General features: G+C 41.8%; 2 long non-coding RNA genes across 2 annotated transcripts in view; one reads left to right on the top strand and one right to left on the bottom strand.

The window, feature by feature from the left end:
- Window positions 1-4,193: 4,193 nt before the first annotated feature.
- LOC120312285 overlaps window positions 4,194-18,348 on the bottom strand; it is a 31,061-nt gene continuing 16,906 nt past the window's right edge. The window contains exon 3 of the long non-coding RNA XR_005557845.1: window positions 4,194-5,223. This is a non-coding gene — a long non-coding RNA (uncharacterized LOC120312285). The remainder of the gene's footprint in view (window positions 5,224-18,348) is intronic.
- On the top strand, window positions 8,316-17,786 carry LOC120312284. The gene is made up of 5 exons (XR_005557844.1): window positions 8,316-8,419; window positions 13,113-13,192; window positions 16,295-16,398; window positions 16,499-16,627; window positions 17,395-17,786. It is a non-coding gene; the product is annotated as an uncharacterized LOC120312284 (long non-coding RNA).

Genomic DNA, 18,348 nt, shown 5'->3' with positions numbered 1-18,348 from the left:
CGAAAATATGTATCCATTACCCTTGTTAAAGGACATGCTATCTCATTTATCCCTAGGGAGGGTGTTTACTAAGCTTGACTTACGGGAGGCTTATTATCGCATCCGAATAAAGCCGGGGGATGAGTGGAAGACCGCATTCAACTGCCCTTTAGGCAGTTTCCAGTTTACTGTTATGCCATTTGGCCTTAAAGGAGCGCCTGCAGTATTCATGCAGACCATTAACGCGGTATTACATGATCATCTATATCGCGGGGTGTTGGTTTATCTGGATGACATTTTAATATATTCTAAAACTATGACAGAACACATACGGTTAGTCAGGGAAGTATTACGCAAACTCCTTAAAGCTCAGTTGTTTGTGAAGCTTTCGAAATGCGAATTCCATAAAACCTGTATTGAATATTTGGGATACAAAATATCAGCTTCGGGTATCGAAATGGATCCAGAAAAGGTGAGGACGGTACTCGAATGGCAGGCCCCTCGGACGAGACGGCAATTGCAGAGCTTCCTGGGGTTCGCAAATTTCTATAGGCAGTTCATCCCTAATTTTGCACGGGTGGCTTTGCCTCTCACAGAATTGTTGAAAACGAGGAACTCCCCAGTTAAGGTACGCTCTAGTCAACCACTAGCGTGGTCCAAGGAAAGTCAAGCTGCTTTTGAATATTTAAAGACATTGTTTGCTCAAGAGCCCATTTTATTACATCCAAATCCCGATAAGCAGTATATTGTCCAAGCTGATGCGAGTGATGTGGCAGTGGGTGCAGTTTTGTTACAACGAAATGATAAGGAAACCTTACAACCATGCGCTTACACCTCGCGCAAACTGACAGAAGCTGAAAGGAGATGGGCTATATGGGAGAAGGAGGCCTTCGCTATTAAATGGGCCCTAGTAACATGGAGGCATCTTCTAGAAGGCGCGACACATGAAATAGAGATATGGACGGACCATAAAAACTTAGCTATATTGCAATCCCCCCGACGCTTAGCACCAAAGCATGTGAGGTGGGCACAATACTTTCAACGGTTCACCTTCCGACTTAAATATGTTCCTGGGGGACGTAATTTCTTGGCAGATGCCTTGTCCAGGTTACCTCAGTACGAGAGCCAACGAGAGGAAGTAGTACAGGCTATTTTGCCACCATATACCCAGGGGGTGAGTAGGCTAAGAGTCCGTTCCAATTTCGATAATTTTGAGGTGGAACTGAGGAAGGTGTTGTCCCAGGATTCGTGGTTCCAAACCCATTGTTCGCTGTTCACTCAGAGGGACGGGTTGGCATGGTTTGGTAGGAAGCTATATGTTCCCCTTGTTTTAAGGGCCAAGGTTCTTCAGAGGTGCCATGATGCACAATTAGCGGGGCATTTTGGGTTCGTCAAGACCTTACATTTAATTAGGCGCCAATTTTGGTGGCCTACATTAAGAAAAGATGTGGCACATTATATAAAGGCATGTTCTGTATGTGCTGCTTGTAAAAATCAGCCAGGAAAGCCGGTGGGATATCTACAGCCAGTGGCCAACCCTGAGCATCCATGGCAAGATATTGCCATGGATTTTATTGTAGGATTACCAAGCAGTAGAGGATATACTGTCATTTGGACAGTAATCGACCTGTTTTCAAAACAGGCACATTTCATTCCGTGTAAACGATTACCAACGGCTAAACGATTGGCATACATGTTTTTGACACATATATATCGGATCCATGGAGCCCCTCGGCGCATAATATCGGATCGGGGGGTTCAGTTTACCGCGAGATTTTGGAGGGGTTTTACGGCGCTTCTGGGGACGTCACAGGGGCTCAGCACCGCATACCATCCCGCCACGAACGGAGCTGCTGAACGGGCAAACGCAGCCGTTGAGAGATTTTTACGGAGTTACGTTTCCTATCAACAGGCTAACTGGGCTGATCTTTTGGTATTTGCGGAAGTGGCGTATAATAATGCGGTGCATACCAGTACTGGATTTGCCCCTTTTAAGGTAGTCTCGGGAAAGGATTTTGTACCTATACCTGAATGTATGGATTTACAGACACAGTCTTACCTTCCCCAAGAGTGGGTTCAATGGGTGTCAGGAGCATGGGCGGCAGTAAGAACAGCGTTAGCAGAATATGGAAGAAGGATGCGGAAGCAGGCGGACAAGAGAAGGCAACCCTGTAAACCATTTCGGATAGGTCAACTAGTATATCTGTCCACCAAGTATCTGAAATTGAAGGTCCCTTGCAAAAAATTGGCGCCCAAATATATTGGTCCGTTTAAAATTGTGAAGATCATTAACCCGGTAACTGTGCAATTGCACTTACCCAGATTACTGGGCAAAGTGCACCCAGTATTCCATTGTAGCTTAATCAAACCGGTCTATATGTACCAAAAGAAATCTGAACCAGGTCCCGTCAGTAATAATTTTTATGAGGTACAAGAAATACTCGATTCCCGGGTACAAAGAGGGGAATTGTATTATCTGGTCAAATGGAAAGGCTATCCGTTGACGGATGCTACATGGGTACGGGTGGACGAAGTACGAGCCCCCCGCCTAGTGAAACGATTCCACCAGAATAACCCTGGGAAACCGAAATTGACCGGGCCAGGGGGGAGTGGATAAACGAAGTCATGGAAACGATGTAACCCTACTTTTCTTTCCCAGGGGGAGCCCTGGTAGAAGGGGGCAGTATGTCGGGCCGCCTACCCTGAATGCAGCAGCAGACATCCGCCCGGAACAACTTATAGCCGGCCCGCCATGTAAACGGACAGCCGAGCGCGCCGGGGAAGCCAACAATCTGTCTTACGGAGTGACAGCCGGCCGGTGGGTGCACATGCGCAGACGCCAGGGACTGTTGGAGATCAACGGGGCATGCGCGGCTGGAGGAGACCGCGGACGCATTACCAGACATTGTTAGGAACTACTGAAGAGTCGCGAATCGTCGGGAAACGGCTGGGGCGTCGGGAAGCGGCCGGGGCGTCGGGAAACGTTTAGGTCAGGATGACGAAGCAACATTTGGGACGTTGGGTGTATGGGCGGTGATAGGGGGTGTGGTTTAGGCGCGGTTTCAGTAATTGTATAAAAAGGGAATGGGTGTATACATCGTCAGTGCTGACTTTATTCCGTTTGTTCGTGCATAATAAACTGGGTGTTCTCCGTTCCTGGCGAGGTGCTTCTTTTATTGGAGTGGGTGCCAAAGACGGGGTGACACCATGGTTATAAAAACGGATTAAGTTTTCTTAATTGATTGGGACTTGGCAGGCATATTATTTAGCTTATTCTACCTGGTTTGTCAAAGAATTACCACATACTTTATACCTAAATCAAAACTTCACATTTTTCTTGCTCTGCCTAGAGCAGTGGTTCTCAACTTTTTAATGCCGCGACCCCCAACCGGTTGTAAGTCGAGGACTACTCAACTGGTGCAGCACCGTTTGCAGAATGGGACTTTTGGCGGGCTCAGCAGAGCAGAGACAGCCTGGACAATTCCTATTGGCTTTTGAAAGCCAATAGAATTAGACTCTATTCAAGAGAGTCTATTCTGTTGGCTTTCAAAAGCCAATAGAATAAAAGGGAGTAGCACAGCTAAGGAAAAGGGGGAAAAAATGGCGGACTGCGTTGTTTGGTGACCCCCGTGAAATGGTCGTTCGACCCCAAATGGGGTCCCGACCCACAGGTTGAGAATCACTGGCCTAGAGAAAGTAGCTTATCCAGGAAAAGTGGAAAAGTCTGGAAAGCATCAGAGAGAAATTAGGCTTGGCATGTACAGACAAATCAGGAACCTTCACAGAACTGTGTTCTGGGATTTCTGTTTGTCTAGGTGAAGCGGCGGGGGGTGGGGGAGGGAATGCAACTTTACAACTTAGCTCCAATGTGACTGAAAATCCTAGGCCTTAGCATTTCTCTTTCTTTTTAATAAATGTGCTTTATTGTGTTATATGTGAAAAAAAAATCTCACTAATGTTTATACTTGCACGTGGTTGTTTAGTTCTCTGGGCATAAAACTGTATTCCATCTATTCAGTTAAAACTAGAAGTATGGTAACTGAGTTAGGATGGCAGCTGTTGCCTCTTAACTAGTAAAACCTTTAGAATTATTTTAATAATTTAATCATATATCACAACAGCTGTATATTCAAACCAAAGATATGTGACTGATAGATAGGGAAGTAGGGAGGTAGGGAGGTAGGGAGGGAGAGAGAAAGAAAAAAAGAATAGATAGATAGATAGATAGATAGATAGATAGATAGATAGATAGATAGATAGATAGATAGAGATAGCTAGATAACTAGATAGCTAGACAGCTAGATAGTAATTAGCTAGACAGTGAGCTAAATAGCTAGTTAACTAGACAGCTTAGCAGACAGACAGATAGATAGAAAACAGCTAGACAGGTATAGATTCTCTGTAAGGATTTCACTATTATCCACACTGCATAGGAAAAGGAAGGTATTCCCCGTCATTTCCCTTTCTTTGAATAAAACAAAACTAAAGCTAAATTTTCTAATCTTTTATTATGAAGAAATGCTATCTAGTTCAAAGGGAATTCTTTATGTGCAACGGATTTTTTTGCCTGTCCATCTTACACTCCAAAACCTCTTGAGGATTTCAACATAATCTTGCTTGAAATTGTATTATTTAGAGTGGGTTTCCACATTTCTGACGTCAAAGTAATGAGAAAGGATAGTTGCATCTGAAATTTTAGTGTTCGTGGCATAGCAAAGTTTGAAAATGCTTGTTTTCTTGATGTTCTGAGTCACTGCATTTTTCAAATGTTGTGGAAATAATATGCCTTTTTAGCATGCATTGGCATGTCTTGCATATTAATTGCATTAATCTTTCTAATTTTGAAAGGCTAATATGAGAAATTATTGCCAGAACTGGTCATCGGCTAATTTGTATTTATTTATTTAATTCCTACAGCTGTCCATTTCAAGCTGGTGACTCTGAGCAATTCTAAAAACATTACAAAAATAAATATATATATACAGCAATTAAGAATATTATCACAATAATTGTCCGTATAGCCATGAAACAGGGCGCTTAACATATTCAGGGGCCGGGCAGAGCACATAGCCAGGTTTTTAAAACCTTACAAAAGCTTCTAAAAAAAACCTTACAAAAGCAGGGTCAGGGCCATCCTAATATCCGAAGGAAGAATGTTCCAAAAGGCTTTGGAGAAGAGAAGACATATTTTCTGGTCCCTGTCAGCTGACATTCCTCGGTTGATGGACTTGCAGCATGCTCAACCTACCGGACCAAATTATAAATAAAATAGTTTTAATACTCCTCAACTGTCAACTGTATGGAAGTAGGGAAGATTTTCAAACAAACCCAGATCCGTAAACATCTTGTTTCACTTGTGGTTTGAGGCTGTGTGTCTGTCTGGTACATTATTCAGGTTACTCCTAGCAGGAGCTGATCACAGATAACATACAAACTGCATAAAAGTCCATATACACCTTGTGGACGTTAATGTTCGCAAAAAAGGTTTTAAAGCGTTGAATTCTTGAATACTACTTTACTTCTATACATAAAATGAGCATACAAGATTACAGATACCAATTTGCTCCACCCCATCCTTATCAGTTACACTTCCAGTTTCATGGACAATGGCACAAGAGGCAAGGGAGCAAAGAAGGCTGCAATTCTGGGACCATTTGGGATGTTCTCATCCCTTAGACGTGGAGAAAATATTTTCCATTGCTCCTTTTCGTTCAAGCCCTGCCCATCCTTGGCATGGGAAGTGGCAATAGCATTTAGACTTAAATACCGCCCCATTCCATTTTACAGCACTCTCTGGATGGTTTACAATATAGAAGCAGTACTTGCATATTTCCCTCAACAATCTGGCTCCTCATTTTACTGACTTCAGAAGGATGGAAGGCTGAGTCAACCTTGAGCCCTGTCAGGATCAAACTCCAGGATGGGAGCAGAGTTTTGCCTGCAATACTACACTTTAACCACTGCGCCACTAGGGCTCCTTGTGTAGCCCTGTAGCCTTGTTCTTGTCATCCACTAAACCAGCATCGGTGTGAAGATATTTGTTTGTTTGTTTCTTTGTTTTTCAGGCAGGGACCATTCTTAAGAGCAAATACTTCCCCCCCGCCAGACAATTAGAAAGCCTTGCCAGCATCACTGGACTAAGGCAGATAATAGAAAATGCTAATTTGAATGGAAACCTTTTTACATGAAAGGATAGCATGACCTTTACACTTTTAGGCAGCAACACAACTTTTCCAAACAATTCACAGCACACTTTCTTATTATTGCAAAGGCTGCTTATAAGGACTGTTTTCTGTGGGAAAGGATAATGATGGTTATCACATCAGCCATTATTTTGTTACTCGGCGAAAGTCCTCTCTTATCTGCTCAGATGCCTATCAAGCTATTGTAGCCACTTCTCTGCATGCTGAATACTAACCCACGAGAAAAGAATGAATGCCAAATCCATTCTGACCTGACTTGCCAGCTGATGATGACCTTCCCAACCTCACTAGAATCCTTCGTATGAAAGCCTCAACAGCTAATGCACTTAAGGATGGATGGAAAGGAGCAAGAATTTGCCAAGCTGTGCTATTGAGTTTCTGAGTTATTCATCAGGCAATCCAAGAGATTATAATTCTTCCCTGTTCAAGGGTACAGAGAACTGAAGGACAAAAAGGCTCAAATGTTTTAATCCTGAACTGTTCCACTGGACGTCCCACCAAATCTATGAGTTGCCAATGGCTAAATATGGTAGCAATAGCACTTAGACTTATATAACGACCCCTAGTGCTTTACAGCACTCTCTGGGTGGTTTACAGTATAGAACATTATTTGCATATTGCCCCCAACAATCTGGGTCCTCATTTTACCGGCCTCAGAAGGATGGAAGGCTGAATCAGCCTTGAGCCGGTCAGGATTGAACTGTTGGCAGTCGGCAGAATTAGCCTGCAATACTGCATTCTAACCACTGCGTTACCATGGAATCACTGAGATTCACAATAAAATTAATAAAAGTCAGACAAGGTCTGATCTTAGGTATGTATAAGACAAGCCGGGATGACAACACAATTCTTCCTGTATTCATTTTGAGGAAAGAGAACTTGCTTTCAACATTTACTACAAAAGAGAAAAGGATACCGGCCCAATTCTTGTGGATGGCTGGACACATGTAGAAAAGGTGCAGGGCCTGTCTTGTGAAGGTGTAATTCTATTGGCATCCCTCTACTCCTTTGGCCCTCCAACATACACCCTCTTGTAAATCCAAATTCTTTCAATATTAGCTAAGGGTGGAGTAAACGCAGTACTTCAAAGCGGGGTGAAATATTTTGTTTGGCAGTCTTTTTGGTTCTGTTCAAAAAAAAAAGAGACAAAAAGGGGTAGAATAAGGAGCCACGTTGCTGGCCAACTCCACTTCTCTTCAAGGAGACTCTGGGATGATTTGGAGGGTTTTATACTGTCGGTTCCTTTTGTGTTGGCAACCTGTCCTGTCTCTCAGATCCCGAAGCAAAAATGACAAGCCATTTCAGCCTCTCTGGGCAGCATAATGGTCTAGCGAAGCCCATCCCTGCATTTAGAAAGCTAGGCTTCTTATTTGAGTTGTGGGCCCATCCCAGAAACCTTTCCATTGTCAAGGTAGAGTAGTATTACCCTTGCCAGCTGCAAGGTCAAGGGACCTTAAGAAAGTTCCCATTCAGCCCTCTCCACCAGCAAGGCAGGATTAAATGACATGCTGGTAGAAAACAGCTGAGGCTCATCTTGAGTCCACCGTGGATACCCAGGCAGAAATGAAGAGGTCCCGGGTTATGTGCTATGAGCACTCCAGCTGCTTGAAAGAATCAGATGGAGAGAGCTGGACCTTCGTTCTTCTGCCCTTCTATCTTTCAAGCTTCTATCTTTATCGTGAAATTCATTTTTTTTTTCATTTTTTGAAAGCTTGCCAAGCTTGAAGGAGAGATGCTTCTTTTACTCCATGACCGGGAAAGGGGTGGGGGCGGGGAGGGGGTGCTGTGAGGAGAAGTAGGATTTTAATCACCTAGCAATTACTCCCTTTTATGTGGAGCAGAAGCAGCACCTGTATAATTATCTGTACGGCATATCTTTCAACAACCCGAGCTTGGCTGCCAATCCCAGAATGTGATGTTGGAGGAAGTATAAAAAAAAAAAAAGAGAGAGAGAGAGAGAGAGAGAAGGAAATCAAGGCGGGCAGGTTTCAGTGGGAGAGACTGAGTGTGTGTATCAAAAGTAATCTTGTACATCAGAGAATAGCTCTGATTGCCCTTAACTCTCTGATTAACATACCATTAAATCAGTGATTGGTGTTGACAGTTCTGCAGAAGGCCAATCCACCCGGGAGAAGAAAACAGAATCTATTGAACACATTATATCTGGGACAAGAGTTTGCCACGCCATATGGTGAAGGGTGCGAATGCCGAAGGTGAAGCTATCTAACAAGGAAAAGGTAACACTTAATAATAGCACTGATGCTGTTATCTAGCTTGGGTAATGAAACGTCTGCAGGAAACCAACTAAGCTCAGAGAGCACCAGGGATCCCTCGTTTTAACCCTGAGCTACAAACACAGGTAGTCCTCGACTTAGAACAGTTCACTTAGTGACCGAAGTTACAAGGGCCCTGAAAAAAGTGACTTATGTCCATTTTTCACACTTAATGACCATTGCAGCATCCCCATGGTCACATGATTTACATTCGGGTGCTTGACAACTGGTTCATATTTATAGATGGTTGTAGTGTCCTGGGATCATGTGATCCCCTTTTGTGACCTTCTGACAAGCCAAGTCAATGGGGAAGCCAGATTCACTTAAGAACCATGTTATTCATTTAACAACTGCAGTGATTCACTTAATAAATGTGGCAAAAAAATGGGGCAAAACTCACTTGAGAAATTTCTCACTTAGCAACATAAATTCTAGGCTCAATTGTGGTCACAATTCGAGGACTACCTGTATTCTCCTTTATTGGTAACATTTAATACTATTTGTCTAGACCAGGGATAGGCAACCTTGGCTCTTTTATGACTCGTAGACTTCAACTCCCAGAATTCCTGAGCCAGCATGGCTCAGCTTGGAAACCTCTCCCTTTCCCCTCAGCATGGCTGGCTCAGGAATTCTGGGAGTTGAAGTCCACGAGTCATAAAAGAGCCAAGGTTGCCTACCCCTGACCATCAGAGATTGTTTCTCCCTTCTCAGCACTGCCTTTATCTGATGGAAAAGAAATTGCTTTTATTTATTTTTTTAAGGGGAAGAAGGAAAGTTCAAGGGTAAGATGTGAGATTTTTGTATCTCAGCTGTAAGATGATATCAGCATCCTGACTTTCCCTGGGCTTTCTTCTACAGCAATCCAGAGCCACCTTCCCACCTTTCCATTTATTCCCAAAAGAAGAAATGACGAGCGAGATCCTCCTAAAAGTTGTTTTGGTTCGGTTTCTATTTGAATCGGGAAGTTGAACAGATGTGTAACAAGAAGAAACAAAACCCCACATACCTTGCAGCTTGGAACAATGAACGAGCTTAAAAATGATGAGAAGCTCTTAAGCAATTGTGTCTGAAAAATATACAGGACAACAGTAATTTCTGTACTAGAGGAGGATACAGTTGGGAAACCAAAGGACAAAGGTTGACATGGAATTTAGGCAAACTATATGGGCTAAGAGAATCTGGAAGCCCATTAGATGAATTACATATACATTCTATACAAATAATGATAAACAAATTCAGAAAATTTCTGCTTGCTGTAGGTTCAATAATTGGCTGAATTTGGGCAGTCCAGATATTCCCACAGAATTCTACTGGTGGTTACTAGTGGTTTGATTTATATCCATCCTTTGGAAACAAAAAGATCCCACCTAGAACTAGAAGATAAATTTGCAGCTTGCTTTGTGGGTGCTCCATCACTGGAGGTTTTCAAGAAGAGATTGGACACCATTTGTCCAGAATCATATAGCTATTCTCCAAAGCGCCTGAAGGCAAGACAAGAAGCAACAGATGGAAACTAATCAAAGAGAGAAGCAACCTAGAACTAAGGAGACATATCTTGATAGTCAAAACAATTAACCAGTGGAACAACCTGCCTCCAGAAGCTGTGAATGCTCCAACACTGGAAGTTTTAAAGAAGAAACTGGACAGCCATTTGTCTGAAATGGTATAGGACAGTCATGGCGAATCTTTTAGAGACCAAGTGCCCAAAAACTGGCCCCGACCCCGCTCCACCCCTTGCCCCACCCTCACCCTGCCTGCCCGCAGGGCCACTCACCGCCTCCAGGGCCCGCCGCAGATTGCCCAGGCAGCCCAGCAGCATCACTGTGGCCACGTCCTGTGCCTGCGCCCCGCAGCAACTGTGCGATGGGGTGTGAGGGCAGAGTGTTGTCTATGCTGCCTGGCTGCCATGTCCTTGGCTGCCCTGCTCCGCATGGGCCACACTCAGGGGCGACTCTCCTCCAGGGGGGCTGCTGGTGAGGAGGGGATCGTAGGGAGAGGCGAGGCTAGGGCAATGGCACGTGTGCCCACAGAGAGGGCTCCGAGTGCCGCTTCTGGCACGCATGCCATAGGTTCGCCACCACTGATATAGGGTCTCCTGTCTGAGCAGGGGGTTGGACTAGATGTCCTCCAAGGTCCCTTCCAACTTTATGATGATGATGATGATGATGATGATGATGATGATGATGATGATGATGTCTTCTGTTTGAGCAGGGGGTCGGACTAGAAGACCTACATGGTCCCTTCCAACTTTATTTTTATTATTATTGTTGTTGTTATTATGATTATGATTATGTCTTCTGCTTGAGCAGGGTGTCGGACTAGAAGACCTCCAAGGTCCTGTTATTTCTTTATTTCCTTCCCAGCATTATCCTCAAAGAAATCCTGTAAATTAGGTTAGATAGTGGAAGAGAGGACCCCCCATTCCCTCATTTTAATGATTCAAAGCTCACCTTATTCCAACACTCTGCAAAGCCACAGTAGTAATTTATGAGAAAGCTACTACACATCAGGCTTACTGAGCAGAGTAAAACCATTTCTGAGAACATCTGGAGGGGCCGTCATACGCTAATTCCCATTTTTCAAAGCTGCACTGCTGAACTACTCAACTTTTTAGCAGGCTAGTACAAGGATATGGTCTGAATACCATGGTTACAAACTGCACATGACTTAGCCTTCATCTCTTCAGAGAATGCAGGCAGCATAATATGATGGGAGTTGTGCTCTTTTTCAATATTGAGCAAACCATTCAAATAACAAGAAAGAAAGGTGGTTGTAACACTCAGAATAGCAGACCTAGGCTGCACGTGTGTGCATGCAGACGCATGCCCCCCCCCAATGATGGTATAATCGATAAACAAGAGCCAAAGCAAGTTGCAAAAAGATAGGTCCCAGGCTAGCTGATATGTGGTGCCCAAGATGCAATGCAGCATTTTGGGAACTAGAGTTGGAATCCCAAGCAAACAGGCAGGGTGGTTAGGATACTTTTTTTTGCCCTTTCCTCCTTCCCTGTTGCTAGCATAGGAGTCTAAATGGGCTTCAAATTTTCTCACTCAGTCTTGTCACTATGTTTAAATCAAGAACCTAGATCAGGGGTCCCCAACCTTTCTGGGTTGGCAGCCCGGTGGGAGAGGGAGGGGCAGGCATTTTATGGGCACAGGCGCAAATATGAATGTGGCCACAGATGCGCACAGCGCACAAACAGGCCGCGAGCATGCACACCATGCAAACGGGGCTGCGAATAATGTGTGCGAGGTTCTCAGCAACGCTGGAACCTCTGTGAGGCTTGGGCACCTGCGCCGCTAGGCTTATGGCAAGGATCACACCACCATCCCACGTGAGCCTCACGCAGCGGCCCACAGTGATGCTGCCACTGGTGCAAGATAGATACAAATGGAGGAAATAAAAATGGCTAACAAACTGAAGTTCAGGACTATCACAGACTAGCAATATCATTCTGGTCATGTTTACTCAAATGTAAACATTTCACCTCAATTCCATGGGGCTTACTCCTTGCAAAGTGGACCTAGTGCAGATTAACACAGTATACATTAAGTAGTAAACTTAATTGCTGCCAATCCAATTATTTCTTCGTTGCTAAAACAATCTTCAAACAGCCCAAATTATGCTTATATACATGGGTATCACCAGATGGAATGCACCAGATGGAATACATGGTGTTTGTTGAACAGATCACAAACTGCTCACGAGCACGTTCCAAGTTAAGTAATATTGGAAGAAAAAAGTCAATCGGTTTCCTCAATATGAACTTGACCATATACTGACCATTTGCAAGGCAGACATCATGAATTATTTTGAAGTCCTGAATCTCATTAATGGGGAACCAGAGGAACTATGGAAGGTAATGAAATAGCTTGCTATGGATGAAAAAGACTGCTGAAGAAGAAGAAGCAGAAGAAAGCAAATGATATGAACAAATGGTAGAAATAGCCAAAAAAGGAGAACAAAAGCCAAAGCCAAGAAAGACAAAGATCTCAGGAAAAAAACAAAGAATTTCAGAGAGTTCTTAGACAAGAACCAGTATTATAATAATATCTGTAAAGACATTGAAGATAGAAATGGATACTTCCTGACAGATTCTCGTTCAGCTTGTAATGGATCCAACACTACCTAGCTTTGTTTTGTGATCAACTCAACTAGACATCAATAGTGGCATAGGTATTTGGCTTTGATATTAGGTATTTGACTGTTCATTCAGATGAATTTGCATTACTGTCAATGTGCAGATATTTGGGTCTGATATGGGAATGATAGCTTGGATCCAGTGAGAGTGCACTTATTGTACCTTCACAGTGCTGGAGGTGCAGCTTCTTTAGCTGCAGTTAGCAGGTACATCAAGCGCACCTGAGTTAGATCACAGGCCCTTTCCCACTTTACATCCATATATCTGCAGATCCACATTGTTGGCATTGATCAGATGGAGTCATGGAATATTGCAAGGGAAAAATGCAGAAAAGGATGTCCAACGTTGTAAAGAGATTGGACCAATCACATTATGGGGGAGGACTCTATATTGAGGAATTTTAGTGAAGGGAAAGGTGAATTAAGAGAGAATGAGAAGATGCTTTGGAAAGTAAAAAAAAAAAAGAATGTCATACTTTTCTGTGTGACTCATTAAAGCAGCTGCCTCTCTTTTCAGAATGGTATAGCTGCATGAAACATTGTATGGACCTGGGAGTGAAGTCTACCAGCTTGAAGACAATGTGCACATTACATTAAGTATGCAACTCATTTGTTTATCTTAGGCCCTTCATTGCCCTCTGCTCTTTGTGAGAGTTTAAAAAAACCCTCTGCCCTCTCATAAAATGTATTTATTTTTTCTGTGTGGCAAGAATTCAAAATTAAAACAGTAACGGGACAGATTTTTAAACTTCCCCAGTCCTGCTTCATTATATTAAAAGAATGGTCTCTGAGATCATGGCACATATGAATCGTTGCATTCAGAGATAACTAAGCCCTTTTAAAATACAATTACTTTATTTATATTATGAATGCCATCCCCCGGCACTGAATAAAATTAAAATATATTTGGTACACAATAAAATAATATTTGAAATTCAATAATCAAAGGCTTAAAAGCACTTTCCAAGCACGCCTATTTTTTCAAGCAATTTCAGAACTCTTTGGGCAGGCAGGCAGGCAACTAAGAGGTCGCTCCATGGAGGTATCCTTTTCCTCCTCCCCATTGCTTGGTTTGCAGATTAAAAGGTTTGCCTAGTTTGGCATTGGCTGGAACAACTTGCAACTCTCTTGCATAACATCTTGAGCCAGTTTCTGAGGAAAACAAAATGGGATTTGTCTATAATTCATCAATACATATAACCAGATGCTCAGATCTTGGCACTGCAGCTTGCTTACAAATGCAAGCAGTAGCGTGACTCTTGGTTTGTGTACCATCTCATGTCAACATGACACCAAGCTCGGGAAAATTGTGTACTGGTGATCTGGATACCTAATCCTTAGAGAATTTTAGAAGTTGTGTAAGGTTGGCTGACGACAGCAAGCAGGAAAAAGCAGCAAATAGACGAGTTGCGGTAAGAATGTGGACATGTGTATCACTCATCCTTCAGAGTTGCTGCTCCCCATTTTCTTCCTTGATTTTATGCCTAAAGTATTTGATCACACAGACCAATTAATTATGCCACAAAAACTATGGATGCCTAAATATCTGTGGTGTCATGGAAAACAAAATACAGGGTGCACCAAAAGTCAGGCCCCATAGGCCAGGCTTCCTGTGTAGCCCACAAGCATTTTGCCAAAACTAAGAAATCTATTGCCACCAAACTTTGCCACCATCAAGAAGGATCCATTATCACTGCCCCCCAAAATACATTAACTGCTATTGGCCCTTATCTATCAATATTTTAAAAAGATTTACTCAAAGTGTATATTGCCCAAATGTGAAATTTCAGTATAATTGACTGACAAATAATGTGCCATCAAACTGGCTATTATTGATAATGGTTGGACCCTGACTTCCATTCTAGAGTGGAGGACAAATTACCCAGCCAAGGCTGGACCCCTTCTCTAATTATCTACTCTCACCATAGAGAAATGACTGGGGGGAGGCAGGGATTGGATTCTATAGTAACCAAGTTTCTCCTTATCTACCCAGAACATGTCTCATAATTGTCCTCTTTTCACCTCTATCATCACTGAAATTTTGCTGTCAGAAACACAAGGGTCTCAAAGATTCTTCACGTACAGTATGTATTGCAATACATTTTGGGGAGAAACCCCTGCAGTTGATGTGGCAAGAATTAGTACATTCCAACGACTCTCTGACTCTCTGCCTAGCTAATTTTTTTTATTTTGACTGATGAAGTAAGGATGAGTAACGAAACACCTCAGATTAACAAACTTTGGCCCGGTTGCCATGATTTAACCTTTTCAGAGACCTCAAAGTTTCCTCACAGAAGTAGAAAGGAATGTCTGAAAACTAGAGTCTTTGTCTTCAATCTGGAAGACATGCTGTCTTTAATGACCATAAGATTTGCAATGTTAGGATTACAGGTTTATTTTCAAGTAAGTAAATATACTTGTTTGGAAATAAAACTTATAAACCATCTGATTTATCTGGAGATAGATAGATAGATAGATAGATAGATAGATAGATAGATAGATAGATAGATAGATAGACAGACAGACAGACAGACAGACAGACATATATATATAATGGGAAAATATGACCAAGAATACTGTCTTAATGACCATAAGATTGCAATCTTAGGATTATATATACACACATACACATACATATACACATACACATACACACAAAACCACACACTCTCTGGACTGTGGAAAAACCTTTCTCCACAGAACTGGTCTCAGGTGCCCAAAAGGTTGGGGACCTCTGTTCTAACTAACCACCTGTATGTGGCTTGAATTAAAGATATATTTCTGCATGTTACTTTAACAAAAATAATATTGGATAAAATATCTGTTGTATTTCCCATCTTTTTTTTTTTTAGTCTTCTAAAACTGTACTTTCAGCTTCTCTTTCTTAGGGATATAATATATGGATTTGTCATGAAGTACCAAATAGAATTTATGTTTGATATGGTATCTTTAGTTATCTATTTGTATGCAGAAAGGTAGTAAATCAAACCAAGATACTGCAGTACTGTATCTAGAAATAGGCAAGTAATACCTGGCTGGTAGGCTTTTTGCCACAATAAAAGGCCATCTGCAAATAAACACAAACCCTTATTGATTCATTTAGTACGTTATCTTTGCCCTAGCACATAATCTGTGTATGAATATTGATTTATTACAAACAGATTGGAATCATACCTTGTGCGTTTTTAACACTATACATGCTTGCTTGTCAAGTATAGGAAGAGCCTTGCTGAAGTTTAGCTATATTTTTATCCAAAGCCAAAGTTTAGCTATATTTTTATTCAAAGCCATATATTTTTATCCGAAGCCCCTTGCCCATTAGTAATTTCTATTGCCTTCTGCAGGGCCTACTCCAAGTCCCCCATCCGGCCCACAGCTGAATTTGGAATTGCAGACATTATGGAAATATAAGAGCTAGTCGCTCCTGCCACTGGACACGAGAATCCCAAAGACTTCATGACTACAAATTCTCTTAAATTTGTTTCTTGAATATGGTACAAGAAACCCCTGGTAGTAAACACTCCTTGCTGTCCTCTGATACTTAGACCAATATCCGTTTTCTCAACTGCCCCTCAATCTTTCTCAAGCCGTCCTAGTCTTTATATTTATAGCAAGGCCTCTTTTGTGCTATAATTTTATTACTACTTCTAATCACAGCAGGATTTGAATACTGGCTAATGATGTTGCTATTGTAAACAGGCTTCCCGTATTTTCAAGTTTGTCCGTGGAGCCTAGAAAATTAGAAGACGTCAACAGGAATTCATATTTATCCTGTGTTCTTGCAATTATGATACTGATTAATGGTAAGTGCCCTGCTGTCTGAAATCTATTCCTTTGAGGGAACTACACTTTCTGTTCCCAAAAATGTTTTCTACCTCTTAGTGATGCATTATTCTTTTGCAGATCAAAGATCACCGTTGTCATGGAAACAGCAAAAAGTGGAAAGCCAGTCATGACATAGCAGTGGCATAATGGGGAAGATCTGCTGGGAAATCACTCACTAGCTGGGGGTTTTGTGTCAAAATTGCTTGGGTAAATTTGAATAGAAAGCCAAGTCACTCTGAGATCTAAAAGCACTGTGGTACTAAAGTCACTATTATAAAGAACATGCTTAACTGTATATAACATTGAAGTCCTGATTTCTATCCCTCTATTTCCAATAATAATAATAATAATAATAATAATAATAATAATAATAATAATAATAATAATAATAATAATACAAGCACCTGCAACATAACACCCCAGACTTAACAATTGTCGATAAGAAAGACAAAAAAGTCTGGATAGTGGATGTGGCAGTGCCTGGAGACAGCAGAATAGACGAGAAAGAACTGGAGAAGATAACAAAATACAAAGACCTACAAATAGAAACAGAACAACTGTGGCAAAGGCAAGCAAGGGTAGTGCCAATAGTAATAGGCTCCTTGGGTGCAATCCCAAAACAACTGGAGCACCACTTGAACACCATTGGCATTGACAAATTCACTATTAGTCAATTGCAAAAGGCGGCCTTACTAGGAACTGCTTCCATCCTGCAACAATACCTGTAATACCATCAAACATCCACATCTGCCTATCCCAGGTCCTGGGTAAGGACTCGATAGGTAGACAAAATGCCAAATCCATTCTGAACATCTGGCTGACTGTGCGATGACACATAATAATAATAATAATAATAATAATGATGATGATGATGATAATGATGATGATGATGATGATGAATTATAGGCTGTTTTTGAAATTCTGTAAATAAAATAATAATTATACTGACTTTAAAACCTTCCTGTCCCAAATAGGGAAATGAGGGTATCATCCTCAGTCATGCAACCGTCTGGCCAATATCAACAGAGAAAATTGATCAGGAATAATCATGGTGGCCAACGACAGTTCAGCAGGTAACTCTGCACTATCTCTGTGGAGAAAATGCAAGTTTCAATTGGAAGAAAAATCTTGACAAGACTTCAGTTTGGACTGGCAGGATATTTGGAGAGGCTGAGCCTAAATTCTGCTAACTGGAGTGATTATTTGCTCTGTTTTGATGTTGCGGGTTTCTTCATTAAGAAAGGGTATTTGAAATAATAGGTGTTTATTTTAAATTAACTTTGCCCATTGGTAAACTGCGTAGCTTGATTTAACTTAGAAAAAAATCCTTATTGGATGCTATTAAAAATTGCACATATTGACCTGGGTTGAGATTGAGTGTTTCTATTAACTGTCTAATTAATTAAGTAGCTAAAAGCAAGACAAATAGATAATCATTCCCGACATGACGTTTTGACAAACTCAACCAAGGCTGATATTTTCTCATTGACATATCAACAAAACAGATGAATCACAATCTGAATAGAACTGGAAGGGAGCCTCAAGGTCTTCTAGTCCAACCCTCTGCTCAAGTAGGAGACCATATACCATTTCAGACTAATGGCTGTCCAGTCTCTTCCTAAAGACCTCCAGTGATGAAGCACTCACAACATCTGGAGGCAAGCTGTTCCACTGGCTAATTGTTCTCACTGTTAAGATGTTTCTCCTTAATTCTAGGTTGCTTCTCTCCTTGGTTAGTTTCCACCCATTGTTTCTTGTCCTGTCTTCTGATGCTTTGGAAAATAAGTTGACCCCCCCCTTGTGGCAGTCCCTCAAATTTTGGAATGTTGTTATCATGTCACCCCTAGTCTTTCTTTTCTCTAGATTAGCCAAACCTAAATCCTGCAACCGTTCTTCATATGTTTTAGTCTCCAGGCCTTTAATCATCC

The sequence above is a fragment of the Crotalus tigris genome, unplaced genomic scaffold, assembly GCF_016545835.1.
Source record: "Crotalus tigris isolate CLP2741 ecotype Arizona unplaced genomic scaffold, ASM1654583v1 scf7180000018477.2129921, whole genome shotgun sequence".
NCBI classification, from domain to species: Eukaryota; Metazoa; Chordata; class Lepidosauria; order Squamata; family Viperidae; genus Crotalus; species Crotalus tigris.
The sequence above is the reverse complement of the archived record's forward strand: the minus strand, read 5'-3'. Positions and strand labels throughout refer to the sequence as shown.